This window comes from Akebia trifoliata, unplaced genomic scaffold (assembly GCF_017979445.1).
Source record: "Akebia trifoliata isolate Shusen 1 unplaced genomic scaffold, ASM1797944v1 Contig00908, whole genome shotgun sequence".
Taxonomy (NCBI): domain Eukaryota; kingdom Viridiplantae; phylum Streptophyta; class Magnoliopsida; order Ranunculales; family Lardizabalaceae; genus Akebia; species Akebia trifoliata.
The window spans coordinates 1-17,127 of record NW_028237324.1 but is presented as its reverse complement, the minus strand read 5'-3'; the positions used below and the strand labels follow the sequence as shown (position 1 = coordinate 17,127).

The 17,127-nt window shown below is 33.1% G+C and overlaps 1 pseudogene; it reads right to left on the bottom strand.

The window, feature by feature from the left end:
• Positions 1 to 2,263: 2,263 nt before the first annotated feature.
• On the bottom strand, positions 2,264 to 7,293 carry LOC147380875 ((-)-alpha-terpineol synthase-like; annotated as a pseudogene).
• Between the last annotated feature and the right edge of the window lie 9,834 nt (positions 7,294 to 17,127).

Here is a 17,127-nt window from a genome sequence, read left to right as displayed (position 1 = left end):
AAGCTTTACGTGTTGAAAACTCAATGATGCTTTTTATTGTGACCACAATTAAACAAGAAATACCCAAAGTCGTAGTTTTAAAATTCGTTGAGTCAACTCGATTCATTTTCTATGTAGTTCTCTAAAACAACTATTTAACTCATCTGAGTTACGATATGTTTTTTTGACATGCCCGAGTTGACTCGGGATTCATCAAATCGACTTGTCTTGTTGGACGACTTTTAAAACTTTCTTCAAGTCTTAGGGTGGAAAATAATGATGACTTCGAAGTCTTGCAATCTTGTGGTGGAAAATAAATGATGACTTCGAAGTCTTGCAAGTTGCAAACTTGCAATTCCAAGTCTTGTGGAATATGACGTCCAGAAGTCTTTTACCGGGCAGACAGCAGACCTCCATCTTTATTGATTGAGTGAGGCTACCGTTACTATCTTAGTAAGATTTCAAATCTTAGTAAGGGTCATGGGGCCCACATGAACTGCAATGTTAGCCAAATAATTCCTCAGCTCTGCAGAGTTTCATGGGCTAAACCAGATTTCAAAATAAATAAATAAGAAAAAAAAATGATTAAGGCTCGGATCTTAATCTAGTTCGATCAAAGTGAGGCTTTAGGGCAATCCAGGTGTGCATCAGCTCGAGTCTACATCCATCTCAGTATAAGCATTTCTGGCATAATAAGACAAGAAATTTAAAGAGATCTGAGCCCTTCTCTCAATCAAATACATCAATTTTATGTGATATCTTGAAATACTTAACTAAATATCAAGACCTCAAAAAAAATATTATCTAACAAACTTACCCCCAAATAATGATATTTCAGAACCCCCATTAAACATATAAAGATATTGTTAATCCAACTCAAATGATACTATTTATGAGGCGTTGGCACAATCCTAAAAAATAGATCTTGTAGTTCCCCCACCAATTTGACAGCCATCTTACATTTGACATGGACCTATCATATGGTGAGATCTGTTGAAGGAAATCTCTCTATAAAACCCTTATGCCTGATGAGAACTACAAGGAAATCTATGACTCTTATAGAGTACACATCATTGGAGTTTTTGAATTGCCATGTGAAATTGAATTACAAAATCATTACACGTATTTTTTCAATCAAATGGGGAATACGATAAAATTACTAATACTATAGTAATAAAAGGAAAACATTACAATTATTTATTTTATAGAATGAAGCTCCATGTATTAAATTTTTTTTTTTTTTTCCTTCCAAGAAATGTTTAGTAGAATGTAGATTGTGAACTTTACATTATTTTATAATTATTTATTTATTTAAAATGCCCGAGTAAACTTGTGAGTCATTGAAGTGACTCAGTCGGTGGAGCTTAAAGCAATGCCAAAAACATCGCATCAAATGAAGAATTCTTTAATCTATTTTTAGTCTTGTCTAAATCAATATCTAATTTGAAATCTTCCTCCAGAAATTATTTTATTCACAAGAAGACATGCAAGTCTTGAGGATAAAGTCCACGTTTTGGTTAATATTTGAGACACTCCATGTAATTTTTTTTATTTAATCGCACACCTTTTTGTTGAGTTTATTCCCATATGGAGCATAAATTGCCTCGTCTCTCTCCATACATTATCAATTGATTTTGCGTTGGACCTCAAATTTTACACCCTTGACCATTGTCTTCTGTGCGAGACTATTGAAAATAACTGAAATAACATTATCTTGATCCTCTGTCCATAAACCCTTGAGTTTTTATTTTATATTATTTTTCTAGAAAAATTTCTTCAACCTAGGATTTTGCCAATAAGAAGGCCACTTGGTCACAATAAAATTTATTACTTATTTGATTTTCTCTATTATTTTGGTGAAAAAATTCATTTATTTGGAGAAAAATTAATAATCGTGAGGTTGAAGAAGATGACTTGTTTGAAGAAGAAAGCAAAGAGTTTTGTTCCAGTTAATCTTCCAAAAAAAAAAAAAATGAGGGTATACCAATGATTTTCGGTTAGCCTCAAATATTTTCGATTATCAGATAGTTTTTTTTCTTTCTTTCTTTTCTCTTTCTAGAGTGGCCATCTGACCTTGTCTATTGCTGCCATTCCAAAAACACCCGTGTATTACAAGTTTTTCAATACCTTTATGTTCTAAAACATGTCAAGTTGAGTCAACTCAACTCGATTTTGCTTTGCTTTGAGTCAATGGTTAAATCAAATGCAGGATAAGTAAATCATCACACACTAAAATAAGACTTTAATTGATCAATATATATAAGAAACCAAACTAAGTCTACCATATCCGTCCATAAACATCTAAACATGATTTATAAATAGATTATAACATTAAACATGACTCATTGGCCTAAATGGTTCATCCCTCCGTAAGTGGAATGGGTTCAATAAACAACAGCCTGACTCAATCCTTGGTTTCTCGATCTGGAACACCATGACCATCTCCACTGTAATACCATTTTGCCTCTTGCATATATGCTTTGCATAAATCTGCCCACTAAAATGATAAATAACAAAAACACCACTATTAAATCAGGTTTCTTTGATTTTATAAAATAAAATATAAATATAAATATCGGAGAATGAGAGGAATACATTGTATATATTAACATGATTTAGTTTATAATTCTTGTTCTTACTTATTTTACATGCCGGGCTTAGTATAAATATCATAATATATGATCCATCCTTTGAGTGAATGTTTGAACCTTGAAGACCAAGCTCACAAAATTTTAATCCATTTTGACTTTATTAAACTCATGAAAAATTGGGAAGTCGAGGCATCATCAGAGATTCCAAAACTTATTCATAAAGGTATTTTGTCATTTTCTCGATGATGTTATAAATAGGGTAAATTAAATTTTATAAATTTAAGATTACTAACTGTCATTTTAAAATCTTAAAATAGGTCATTGGGCCCACATTAATTATCATATTGACAATCCAAAAACACAGTCTTCTAAATTTTATGAATATATTCATATTCAAATATAAATATTACAAAAAACTGTTTTTCAAGCTTGATCTAAGGTATTGAAAACAGACAGTCCCCGAACACCCAAATTTAAGATTAAAACCGTGAAGAATAACTATTTTTAAAGTTCATATAATTTAATCATCTACAACTCCATTTAATCGGTTTATGTTTTTGAATGTCACAAGATGCTTAAGTTAAAAAATTTCTTTTTTTTCACTATGGCAAGAGAAAGAAAAGGGGCATAATGGGTGTATGTCAAAAGGCGTTTTATTATCAGCACTCATTATATGTGTGTGTGTGTGTGTGTGTGTGTGTGTGTGTGTTGCGCGCTCGCGTGTGTGTTTGCAGAAACGAACTAAGCTAGCAAATTGATCTAGGGAACCAAAGCGAACCAGGAAAAGAATTATCTCTACCTACCCCTTCAAATTGAGTTCTTTCTAGGATGGCAAACACATGAATTCGAATTGAGCAAACAGACAAACAAAGTAATATAAATCTATTCTAATCCTAATCATAATCAATATCCCAATCTCCAACTTCTACATATCTGATTTGGTGCACATCATAGCATACCTTATTATAGTCCAACATAGTGATTTAAAATGTTATTTTAAGTCAACTTGTGTAAATTTTTAGATTCGACTCATTTGGCCGAAATATATTCATATTGGACCTCACAAGCGTGGGTTCAAATAGGGAGTTAGTTTGGACCATATGAATGTAAATAGATGTGTACATATATTTGATCATATTCATAATCATATATATGACGATGATGATGATATATACCTTGGCCCAATTATTAATTACAGAAAACAAAAATAAAATTTAACAAAAGAAAATGGATAGAACAAAATAACAGCAATGAAATTTAACAGGAGAAACATGTAATACCGTTTTCCTTATGTATGGTATGATGTTGCAAGATTGATCTTTAAGAACTTCATAAGCCTCTTCATTCCCAGTATTATAGATAGCTAGAAAACATATTTTCATGTAATCTGGAAGCTCTTCCACTGCATTAATGTCCCATCTGCAAAATGTTTCATCAAATTCCAATTATTTCACTATTATTAAATATAGAAAATTGGGTCGGGTAAGTTATTTTATTCCAACCTAATTCTTAAATTTAGGATAAGTTCCAAAATATTTTACATATAACTATGAGAGCTTATATTTAAGAACAAACATATTTTATAATACCAATTGACAATTGTATAAGGTGAAAAGTGGAATTAATCCTAACCCTATACGTGTCATCATCTGGTAAGACTTGATTACAAGCTGAGTGTAGTTCGAACTAGCCATATTTGTGGTACCTTAAGTTGGAAACAACCCACCTCTCAACTGCATCAGTAAATAGTTGAAGTTCATCCGAACAACCATAGACATCATAAATATCATCAATTATAGTAATAAAAGCAGCGAGTTTTGTAATTTCTCTCCGGTTGTATCCGTACTGAGGCTCAAACATTGCACCGACAGACAGACCAGAAGAAACTCCATCAACCTATCCCTAGCAAAGCTCAATCTTTCTCCAAGGCCCAAGTTCCTCCTCCACCTAAACTCCAAAGAACAAAAACACAAAAGACTGTTACATGGCCCAACCTTTTGTGACATATATACATACTTACAAAAATATACACTATGTGAAAACTGAAAATTTTGACAAGAAAATTAGACGGGTCAAACCCCACAAATTTCAAAAAGTGAATTTTGGTGGCCTATGGCTGTTGAAATTTTTTATAATCCCCAATTCAATGGCTTAGAGACATCAAATTTCTCCTATCCTTCATTAATATAACGGTTTTGGTCCGTCGAAAAAAAAATTTTGACAATGAAAATTTTGATGCCTTGGTGTGTCAAATTTTATGAAATTCATCGGCCTTGAGCCGTCAAATATAAGTTTTTTTTCATGTTGTCATATATCAAGTCTAAAAATCTCATATCTAGGTAATATATATTTTAATTGGAAGGAATATCAAGACAATCTCAATCAAAATATCCAATACAATCCGAAATGTTCAATATTACTTTCAAGTCATGTCTAGAATTGGAATGTATCAAATGAAATGTTTCGAAATGATATGGAACTTTAAACTATCAATAAATATTTATAAAAAAAATGTACATCATGTTTTTTTTACCTTGAGAGAGATGTTATGTCATCTTGGTGTGTATTTTGAACCATGTTGAAGTCCAACTTGGCAAACTTAAGTAACAATGGGTCCATGTCATCCCTTGTATCATAGGCATCTATGAACCACCTAGATTCCAGTCTTGGCGTCCTCCAATGGAAGGGGAGCTCCAAGGCATGGCTCACTTGTTTGGAAAGATATGTATCACTGTTCCCTTCGACCACTTGGAGTTGTCTTGTGAATTCTTGGGCCTCCTCCAATATATATTCTCCTTTGAAAGCATAGAATGAAGCTTCATACAAACTCAACATTCCTTCAACATCTTTGCCAATGCTTGTCTTAAAATTACCTCCCATTTTTTTCTTTGAAGCTATTAAATACATCTAGTTTTCACAAAAAAACATTCCATAGTTAATAGATAGATAAGAGCTGGATTTTTGTTTTTATGGTCATGATGAAACTTTTAAGCTACTCTAGGATAAATATCAAAAGTGTTGTGCTTGAAGTTCAAGCCCCCTCATTATCCACCAAAGGAATTTATCTCGGCTTATCTGGTATGTGTGGATTGTTAGGGTATTTCACGTACCCGAGAGATTTGGGTGAGATATTATGTTCTAAGAGGCCAGTTGCCTCTCCCTACTAGTCAGGTCTACATACGGGTTCAGACACCCGGTAATTATTATAAAAAAAAAAAAAAGATAAACACATCTTCAGGATATGCCATATATGCATCCCTAGGATGAATACCAATCATATGTCATGCAATGGATTGTGATCCATTGACTCATGAAAAAACACAAAATCTCAGTCATTAAAATATAAAATCCATATGTCAAGATATATGTTGGAGATATGTGACATATCTTGAGATACGTATTTTATCTTGATATAATGATGAGAGACAAATTTCTCAAAACACGATCAACTTTTGACGAAATTCCCATTTTGGCTAATTATTCATTTTAATTCTCAAAACATGAAGGGTGAGGTCATAAGTTTTTCAAAGTGATGATCTTGCTTCTTGCTGGTTTAAAGAAGGAAGATCGTGGACTTTCTTTTTTTTCAAAGTGACAATCTCTATAGTTATAAAAGTGTAACGATCTCGCAAGTTCATAGCACTCTCACTACTTTATACCAGGGTGCGATCGCACTTTTTATGTTAATTTTGGGAATTAAAATGCACAGTGAAATTGTCATATTCAGTTCACGAAATGGTATTTTACCCATGATAAAACACACATTCTGAGAATCCAGTCGCTACAAATTTAATAGCAATAGTAGGAATAGTTGTAATGGTATTACACCTTGAGATACTTTATACCCATGTTGTCCAAGGAGCCTAAAGTGTAAGGCTGTGGCACATAGATCGTCTATGAAAACATCATCATCCTTGATGCACAGCATAGTATCAAGGGCCTTGCTGATCTCATTTTCAAAATGGTACCCCACTCCCAGTCTTTGGACGGTATCAATCAGCTTGAGTCGAGACGATGGTCCCACAGCTTCATCAGACATGCGCCTCACATCTTTCATGAGATCCTCAGCTCTTTTAGTGTAGATCTCCCCCTAGACAGTACAAATTTTATACATTATTAGTGAGATCCTTGCAACTATAATATATGACATGTATCGTATCATGATTACCTTATAATCACTCTTTATAGATTGTATAAAATCTTGATCCCAAACGCTTGGCTTATAGTTTGCCAATCTCCTTTGTATCGTTGGATTACTGATTCGAGCGCTAACCAAGAATCGAACATGGCTAATCCAACATTTATTGGGTTCAGTTATGGCAGGGATGTGTGTGGTAGGATGCAAGTGTTTGAAAGGAGATTGGAAGAGAAGATGAAAATCCATTTCAAATTTCAACGGTGTTGCATATGTTGTGAAGTTCACTGTAGCATTGGCTAGTCCATTTAAAGGCCAAACTTCTCTGTTTAACCTAAGAAATCGAGTCACACAAGTCACGCAGGTGTGACATAGCAAGCATGATAAATATCTGAGTCCTGATAAAATGATTCCCCAAGTGGCATACCCAATCGACTCCCGACGTGGCATGTGTCAGAACCATGGATCTGTACTCTTAGAGATACATTACTGCATATATTCACGGCGATTTTCAGTTTTGTATCCCAAGAAGTATGGATCTACGGTTCTGACATATGTCACATCAGGATAGAGAAGTCCATTGAGCATGCCCGTGAGGGCATTTAATCATTACTCTAAATATCGTCATGGCATGAGAAGAGTTCATCATAGTTTCAAAATTTGAATCCACTCCAAACTCGTCCAAATCAACTTGACTAACTTGTATTTGAGGAGGTGACTCGGTCAAATCAATTTATCGAAGGGGCCTATCAACTGATTTTGCTGGTATATTTAAATATTTTTATGGGAACAGAATAATAAATATTACTCATTTTTCTTAGCAAACTTTTTAGCAAACTTTTTGGCAAAACAATTTTTCAAAACATGAGTTAGAGGTTTTGGAATGGGCTGATTTTTGGTGAGGATGATCTCTATGGTGAGGAGATCATCATCACCAAAAATCAGCCCATTCCAAAACTTCTAACCCCATCAAAAACAGTTTACAAAAAATGGACGGTCCACGATTTTTCAACTGGTAAACAAGGGTTAGAAGTTTTGGAATGGGCTGATTTTTGGTGAGGATGATCTACTCACCATAGAGATCATCCTCACAAAAAATCAGCCCATTCCAAAACTCTAACCCATGTTTTGAAAAATGTTTTGCCAAAAAGTTTGCTAAAAAGTTTGCCCTTGAACGCTACCCTATATATATATATATATATATGGGAAATGTTCAGCACCATAAGTTTTACCACACACTTTAACAAACGTTTTTTGTCCTACATGGGTTAGAAGTTTTGGAATGGGCTGATTTTTGGTGAGGATGATCTCTATGATTAAAAGATCATCCTCCCCAAAAATCAGCCCATTCCAAAATGTTTAGCCCCATGTTTACACGTTGAAAAATCGTGGACCGTCCATTTTTTGTAAATTATTTTTGATGGGGTTAGAAGTTTTGGAATGAGCTGATTTTTGGTGAGGATGATCTCCTCACCATAGAGATCATCCTCACCAAAAATCAGCCCATTCCGAAACTTCTAACCCATGTAGGACAAAACGCGTTTGTTAAAGTGTGTGGTAAAACCTAGGGTGCCGAACGGGACCCTATATATATATATATATGGGGGGCGTTCAATGGCCAACTTTTTAGCAAACTTTTTGGCAAAATTTTTCAAAACATGAGTTAGAGGTTTTGGAATGGGCTGATTTTTGGTGAGGATGATCTCTACGGTGAGGAGATCATCATCACCAAAAATCAGCCCATTCCAAAACTTCTAACCCTATCAAAAACAGTTTACAAAAGATGGACGGTCCACGATTTTTCAGCTGGTAAACATGGGTTAGAATTTTTGGAATGGGCTGATTTTTGGTGAGGATGATCTACTCACCGTTGAGATCATCCTCACCAAAAATCAGTCCATTCCAAGACCTCTAACCCATGTTTTGAAAAATGTTTTGCCAAAAAGTTTGCCCTTGAACGCTACCCTATATATATATATATATATATATATATATATATGTATATATATATTTGAGATCTTTCTTGCTTCAACCATCCGACTTTCTATTACTGTTTAGGATAAAAAGAATGGAAAACAAGTCATTAATTGCTCCTCTACTCTGCTGTACTCCACTAAGGAAGAAATCAATCCTTCATGCATTCTTTCTTAATGATGTACACTAGAATGTGTAAGTCATGGAGAATCAACATATCTAGCTAGTTGGTACCCACAATGTTGTGGTGCGTAGAACTTACAACTTATGCATGTTCATTAAATGGTAAGTGGCAAAAGTAAAAGTAATTAGAATTTTAAAAAAAAAATTACTGACACATGTTAAAAGCTTTTTACTTTTTAGATTTTATTTTTTATTATTATTATTATTATTTTTTTTTTTTTTTTTATGAAAAGAAATACTTAAAAGGGCCTTGGTGGAGTGATTTTTTTTCTAAATAGTCCCTAAGTTTTGGACGGTTCTCATAATAGTTCATTTAGTAAATTTTTCTTTTTCTTGATAGTCTCTCAATCTCATCTCACGGTTATAATGTCTTTGAATACTCAAACTATCATTTTCTCATCTCTTCTTCACTTACTTAGATTTTTCGAAGGCAATTTCAATCATTTTCGACAATTTTTTTTATCATGAATGATATTCTTTCAATTTTGAATATTTAGATATATTTTTTTCGATGTATCATTAAAATAATGAAGAACAAAGTTCATATTCTAAAAAAAAATTATGAGTACATCGTAACTTCTGATTTGTAACTATGATATATGCATTTTTTTTGTATTATATTTATGTGGCTTTTATTATAGATTTGCATTGAATTTTTTTGTGAAAATGATTTTCTAGTTATATCAAGATATTGGTCATCTACCACTATCTCATTGGGTTTAGAACTCCACTTCATCATTAATTTGAATCCTAGTTGATCTTTAATCTTCTCCCTTGTATATATTTGGGTATTGGGTTGTAAAGTATACTAAGTCAAATCGTCTGAGGTTTGACAGAGAAAGGGAAAGGGGTGTACAAGGATTTCAGAGCTTGTGTTTGGGATTAAAACCTTGAGTGATTATTTATTGTATTGTTCTCCTTCAATTTCTTAGTGAAAAAGATTGGATTTGTCCATGGACATAGGCATCGTTGTCGAATCACGTAAATCTTAGTGTTCTTTGGTTTGCTTTTTAATTTTCTTTGTTACTTTCTTCATAATTGTATTGAACAAAGATCTCCAAATTCACAACATTGGATATTTCGAGAAAATTTACCAAGTATGGAAGTAAAAAAAAAATGAAAAATCTAATTTACTTATAATGTCAAGTTCATCACTTTTTATTGTTTAGGTCAATATTTAATTATTGTTAAATTCAACAAATATTTATATAAAATAAATTATTAAAAAAAAAAACATCGAACTTGACAATAATTATGAACTTGACACTAAGTGGTGAGTTCGACAATAAAAATGCTGTGAAATAGACAATAAAAAGTGGCAAACTTGGTACTGTAGATATGTGGTTCTCGATTACGATAGTTACACCTACTAAGGTTTCAGAGTCGCCACCATTCATGTTGTAAGTGGGTGTGAATAGTCACCCGAAATGTACATTTTTGAAATAATGTCATTTTTGGGGTTTAGTGACTAGATGGATAAGATACCAATCCTACCTTGAGATCGGGGTAAGCGGCTCAATTGGAGAAAAATGAAGGTGTTAGGCACCATTTTCTCCACGTCAAGTGACGGTAACCTCAAAGAACTCAGTCATTTTTTTAATAAAATTACAAACGAAATAAAGTGCCACGTGTTGGTGATTTGTACCCTAAATAGGAATTTAATGTCGGCTTAGACTATAGGGAACATCTCATCGACCGAGATGACCCATATAGAAGTTTAGCATTTACATGACATACGTTTGAAAAGTATTGACTAATGGATAGGTGTCCATTCTCATGGATAGAGAAGGATTCGAATTCCAATTGTCTTAAAACGATTTAAGGATTAAAATCGATTTTGTTTTGAAAGGGATTACAACCCTTATACTTTCAATCGGACTGAAATCCAATCTACTGGAGATAAGGGAGGGGAATATTACATCTTAGAGGTCTTCTAAAATAAAATAAATAGAAGAGAGAGATAGTAGAAGAGGGAGATGGAGAGGGTAGAGAAAAAGATGAGGAAAATTTGCTTTGATCCACCTTGAAGCTTCAATCTTGCTTTTCTTTCTTTTATTATTCTTCTTCAATGTCTTCTAAGGTCCTTAATAAAATGTGATAATGAAATTCCTTTTCTAGAAGATTATATGAGAGAGTAGTAAAGAGAAGAGTAGAGTTGAGTTGAGTTTTTTTTTTTATGAGACTTGGGGGGAGAATTGGTAAGACTTGGTAACCTTTGTTGAAAGAGGATGGGGGGTATATTTATAAGTGTTGGGAGGATATTTTGATGGTATAATAGAGTAAAGTATTGGAGAGAGTAAATAATGTCATGATTTTAAAGGTGAGGGGTATGTAATTTTTAGTAGATAGGAGGGTAATTATGTAATGAAAGAAATGAGTGGTATTTTGATCCAAATGGTTTGGACTTACCCAAACCATTTGGGTAGAGTGTTTGATGAGATGAGATGAGTGATGGAGAAATATGGTGTAAGGGGTTAAGTGTTTGATTGAGTATTAGGTTACTTGAGGAGGTAGGGTAGTTAGATTAGGGTAATGGGTTGTGTAAAAGGTGGGTTGATTGGATTTTGAGAGAATTGAGGGGATGATAACATGTAGCAAATGAATATGTGAGAGTGAGGTGATGAGATTGGTTGATTGGTGATGGTGGTTGTTTGATTAGATAAAAGGAGTGTGGATTGGTTTTGTGGGAAAGGTTTTGTAAGAAATAATGAGGGAAGTGTGGGTTGTGATGTGAGTTAGTAGAGTGTTTTAGGAAAAAGTGATGGGTTAGGGTGTGGAGAATATAGGTTATGATGTGGGTAGTTGATTGTATTAGAGAAGGTGAGGTGGGTAGGTTAGGGAAGGGTATGGGTTGTGTAAGAGGTTAGTGGTTGGATTTGGAAGAATTTAGGGGATAATGACATGTGGCAAATGGAAATGAGAGAGTGAGGTGATGAGATTGGTTGATTGGTGATGGTGGTTGTTTGATTAGAGAGAATGAGTGTTAGTTAGGTTTGTGAGAATGATTTTGTAAGAAATGATAAGGGGAGGTGTGGGTGGTGATGTGAGTTGGTGGGTGTTTTAGGGAAATGTGATAAGTTGGGGTGTGTGTAGAGGATATGGGTTTTGATGTGGGTGGTTGATTGTGTTAGAGAAGAATGATAGATTATGTTAGGATAGGGTATAGGTTGAGGTGATTTTGGAGAGAGGTTAAATGATAGATGAATTGTTTAAAGAAAAGTGATTAGGGTAGATGATTAAATGAGGGAGGTGGGAGGGGATGATGACATGTGTCATCTTTTGATGAGAAGATGGTGATTGGTTGATATGGGTAGTGGTTTATGGGTTAGGGTTGTGGGTTGGATATAAATTGGATATGGATTTGAGCTTAAGGATTAGGCTTGGATTTTAGGAAGGTTGTAAGTATTGTGAGATTAGGTAGGGTTTGTTTTAGGGTAGGGTTGGGTATGTTGGAGGTATTTTGGGGTTTAGGTTATGTGGAATTAGGTTTAGGTTAGGGGATAAGGTGTGAAAAATTGATTTTAGAGAGTTGAAGGTTGGTGGGTCGTAGATGGGCTTAGGGTTATTTTTGGTTTCAAAGATGAAACGGTGAGGATAGAGGAAGTGATAGGTGTCCTAAGTCTCATTTTTTAATTTTATTCATTTTTTGAGGGTTTTTGAAATTATTAAATTGATCAAAATGCCACGTGTTGGCAAGTCGAGCCTTTTATACCCATTGGTGGATTTTATCAAGAATTCAAGTATTTTTATTTCAAGAGCGGTACGGTGAAGGTGGGGGGGTACACCAAATATTTTTTGGTCGGCTTACTTGACCATCAGGGGGTCTTAGGGGCCTTGGTTCGATCAAAATGTCAATTTTCAATGACTTGGGCCCTTAAGGCCTGTTGACCTATTTATTTGGAAAATCGGTATTTTTGGGCCCTTTCGAATAGGGGCCCGTTCAAATTTGGATGTCTACAAGTACTGGAAATATGATAAGAGATTTTCATTTTTTTTTTTTTTTTTTGAATTCAATACTAAGTAAATGTAATAGAAATATCCAAAATGCATAAATCATAGTTGCAAATAAAAAATTACAACGTAATCATCAAAAATTTAGAATCTCAATTTTGCTCTTCATTTTTTTTTGTAAATCATTGAAATATAAAAAAATACATCTAAATGTTCAAAATTTAAGAGAATATCATTCCCCATTCGTCATTTATGATCAAAGATCGTTGGAAATTATCGCACTCGTCATTGGAAAATTGAAGTAAGTGAAGAAGATGAGAAAATGATAGTTTGGATATTTTAAAGACATTATACAAGTGAGAGAAAAGGTCCATGAACTATTAAGAAAAAAAAAAAAAATTACTCCATTGACTATTAAGAGATCGCCCAAAACTTAGGCACTATCTAGAAAAGAAAAAAAAAAAAAAAAAAAAAATCCATTTGATAGGGTCCTTTAAGTAATTTTCCCCTTTTCCCCCTTACTTGGAAGTTTGAACTCACTTTTTGGTTAAACAATGTACACACCATACATAATGTATCTCGAGGATGGGTGACCATCTTCCTTTACCTTCTGTCCTTCCTCTTTCCAAGAATATCCCCATTAGCATTGCCTTTTCTCTTCTACCCCATTCCAAAAAACACTCTTAGGACTTTCTACATTGTTTTTCCTCTGACCCCTTACAACACAAGCAAACTCTAGTATTAGATGTAAAATATGAATTTAATTGCACTGGACAGACCCATTAGGTACTAAAGCCCATTTACTTTGGACCAAGATTAGGTTTTGAACCTATTAGGATAAGATGGATGAGCAATCTCTGATTGAAATAAGAATGAGCCAAGATTAAGCCCAACTTTAAACATTGCGGCCAATCATTCCATATATGTCCGGGGATTATTCCAAGGAAAAATGGAACCTTAAGGGAAGCTATTTGTTCCTCCTATCTCAATTGATCTATTATGGGCATTACTAACACATAGTTCAGCTACTACTTTACACTACTCTCTCTCAACTCAACTCCACTCTACTCTCCGAGGAAGAAATAAAAAATTCTTCCTTCATGCATTCGTTGCAAGAAATGTACAGTAGATTGGGAATTTTATAGAGTAAATCAAACTTAGCAAATTGGTAGTTTGGAACCCACAATGATTTATAAAGCTTACCACTTATGGGTGTTCATTGAAGCATAAGTGAAAGTATATTAGAATTAGATATTTACATTACATGTTGAATTTTTATTTTTTTTTCATTTAATTTTTTTAATGATTTTCTTTTATTTTGTCTCCTTCTAACCCTCTTTTGGATTTTTAAAATTGTTTGAAACTAGGAATAGCCTAGCCTCGAGCAACGTGTAGATTCTGATGAATTTTATGGATCAAAATCTCTCTATTAGAGAGATTCTATTGACACACCAACTTTTACTTACAACACACCAATCCTTAGAAAATTGAATGCACATATAAATTGGTATGTTAATAGAACTATTGAAGCTCTCTTACTTTTAAGGGGATGTTTGATTGCCGTGAAAATTCTTACCTTGCAAATCATTTGTCAAGCAAATGATGTCATTGCAAATCCTTTTCCTTTGTTTGAGCACATCATGGAAAATCAAATAGAAAATCTCTTTGTACTTTTTCATCTACATTGGATCGTATAAGGTTTTTTTTTTTAGATTTTTTTTGTAGGTCTAACTTTACTAATCTTGTCAGATTTCAAATCTTACAAGGGTCATTGAGCACATCTTGTGCATCAAAAAACATGCATGAACCAATGCCACAGGGATGTAGAGGACCAAATTCTATGAACTTACCTTCAAAAAAATATGAACTTTAAAATAATAATAAAAGTTAAAAAAAAAATTATTTTTCACTGTTAAATTTTAATTTTAAATTTGGGAGGTCAGTTGTCGTTCATTTTCAAAACCTTGGATCAATTCCCAAAAAAATGATTTATTTATTTATTTATCAGATATGACTTTTTACAAGAAATCTAGAGGGCTATGGTATTGGATTGCCAAATTGTTAATCCATTTGAGCTCAATGACCTTTAGTAAGATTTGAAATCTTACTAAGTGACTAAGGAAAGTGTTTCTCTCTTTTTTGTTTAAATTAAATTAGAAGGTAGGACGAAAAAATGTACATGTATCAAAAGGATTTATTTGTAATTTAAAATCATGATTAAAGGGTTTTTAAAGATTATATAATAAAAGAAAAGATATTTTTGTAGTTTTGAAAACTAACCACCATTGATCATTGGGTTGGTGGTTGCAATTTTATTGTTTTTCCAAAATGACCTTTCTTAGATCAAGTTTAAAGGTAAAAATGGAGGTATTTATGAGATCCAAATTTGGTGCCATGTAACAAATCATTTTCTTAGCGGGAGGGGTGAGAAAAGATTTGTTGCCTCACGAGGCAAATCTCACTCATGTGAAAAATCATTTTTTTTTCTATTTTTTTGTATGTTTTTGCACTCAAACACTGTTATATTGAAGTTTTCCACAGCAAACTATTTTGCTTAGAGTTTGTCGTGTAATCAAACATGCCTTAAGTATAACTTTGTCCAAAATGTGTATATATATATATTATCAAATGGGGTATACAATAAAAGTGCCAACACTTTGGTAATAAATGAAAAAACCTTGTATTATTTGAATTTTTTCCTAATTACATAAGTTCTAACCTCATTCCATGTTTGAAGCTATATATCAAACATACAGTTCAATAGGAGGGAAAGCACATATTTCCCAAAGTATATGTTTCCTGGGGAACCATTTAAATTTGAGAATACATTCTATGCAACCTTTTCTTTTTTAAATTATATCCTATTGAATATATCTTCGAGGTTTTCATCCATAATATAAATTTAAAAAAAAGGGTCCAATGGAAAAAACTCCACATGTTACAAATAACATTTTCTTTGAATTAAGCTCAATCCGTGAGAAACATTTATTAAACAATTAAAATAATATTAATTTTAAGTTAAAGAAATAAATTTTCATAATAGATCTTTTTTTTATGCTAAGCAAGCAAAGATATGTGTTAGAATAAGCGAATAATTTATAATGATTCATAGTCGTTTCCCTACATTTCCAGTTTTAAAAATCTAAATGGAGATAGGCCCATTTTATCTCCACAAAATGATATTCCAGTACTCTATGGTTAATTATAGCACATCGACAACCTGATTTCCTTCACGATATGGGCACTACCTTCCATGATAAACTTAATCGATGAAACCCTGAGATATGTAACAACTTAGCTTGCTTAACCATCGGGTTTGCCTCTTCAGTTGGTATTCCATAATGTTTTCTACTACTATGAGGGCTAAAAGGATGCAAAACAAATTATGCTTCCTCTACTCTCTGTGATACTCCATTAAGAAAGAAATCAATCCTTCCTCTATGTATTCCTTGTAAGAGATGTACACTATAAACCACCAATTTGTAGAGCAAACATATCTAGTTGGTACCCACAATTAGGGATGCAACTTGATCCGGTTTAAACCAAGAATTGAATCAAACCGATAGCTTTGGATTGATCGATTCGATTTGGAACTAGTTGTTGTTCGGTTCTAGGTTTAGAAAAATGGAGAACCGATCAATTTGGTTTGGTTCTCAGTTTAAGGCTTGTATAGAATCGAACCATACCAAGAACCGAACCTTATATAATAAATAATAAATATATTTATTATTATGAATTATTTTAGGAGTTAGGACATAGATTAATGGCTTCTTTACGAATAAATAAAAATATTTTTTCAATGAATAGATTAATGACTTATTATAAAAAAAAATTTATGTTTATTATTTAGTTTTTTATATAAAAAAAATATGTTGTTTCCAACTAAGTTTATAGGAGCCTATTAAAAAAAACTAAATTTATAAGATGTTGGTTAACCAAGGAACCAAACCTTAGTTTGGTTTGGGTTGGTTCGGTTCTATTGGCATTTCAGTTCAGTTTTGGTTCTTATTAGTAAAATTGACCTATGTTGATTCGATTTCGATTTAGCCACAAACCAAATCAAACCGAACTGAGTTTCACCCCTACCCACAATGGTTTGGAAAGCTTACCACTTACGTGTGTTCATTGAAAGACAAGTGGGGACTAGGAAAAGTACATTAGAATTAAATAATTACTAGTATATATTTAAAGAGTTTTTTCCATTACAATTTATTGGATTTTAATGATTTTTTTTTTTTTTTTTGTCACATTTGAGCTCACTTTTAGGTAATATTTATGTCAGTAACATATTATATGTATGGGATTATGAATTTG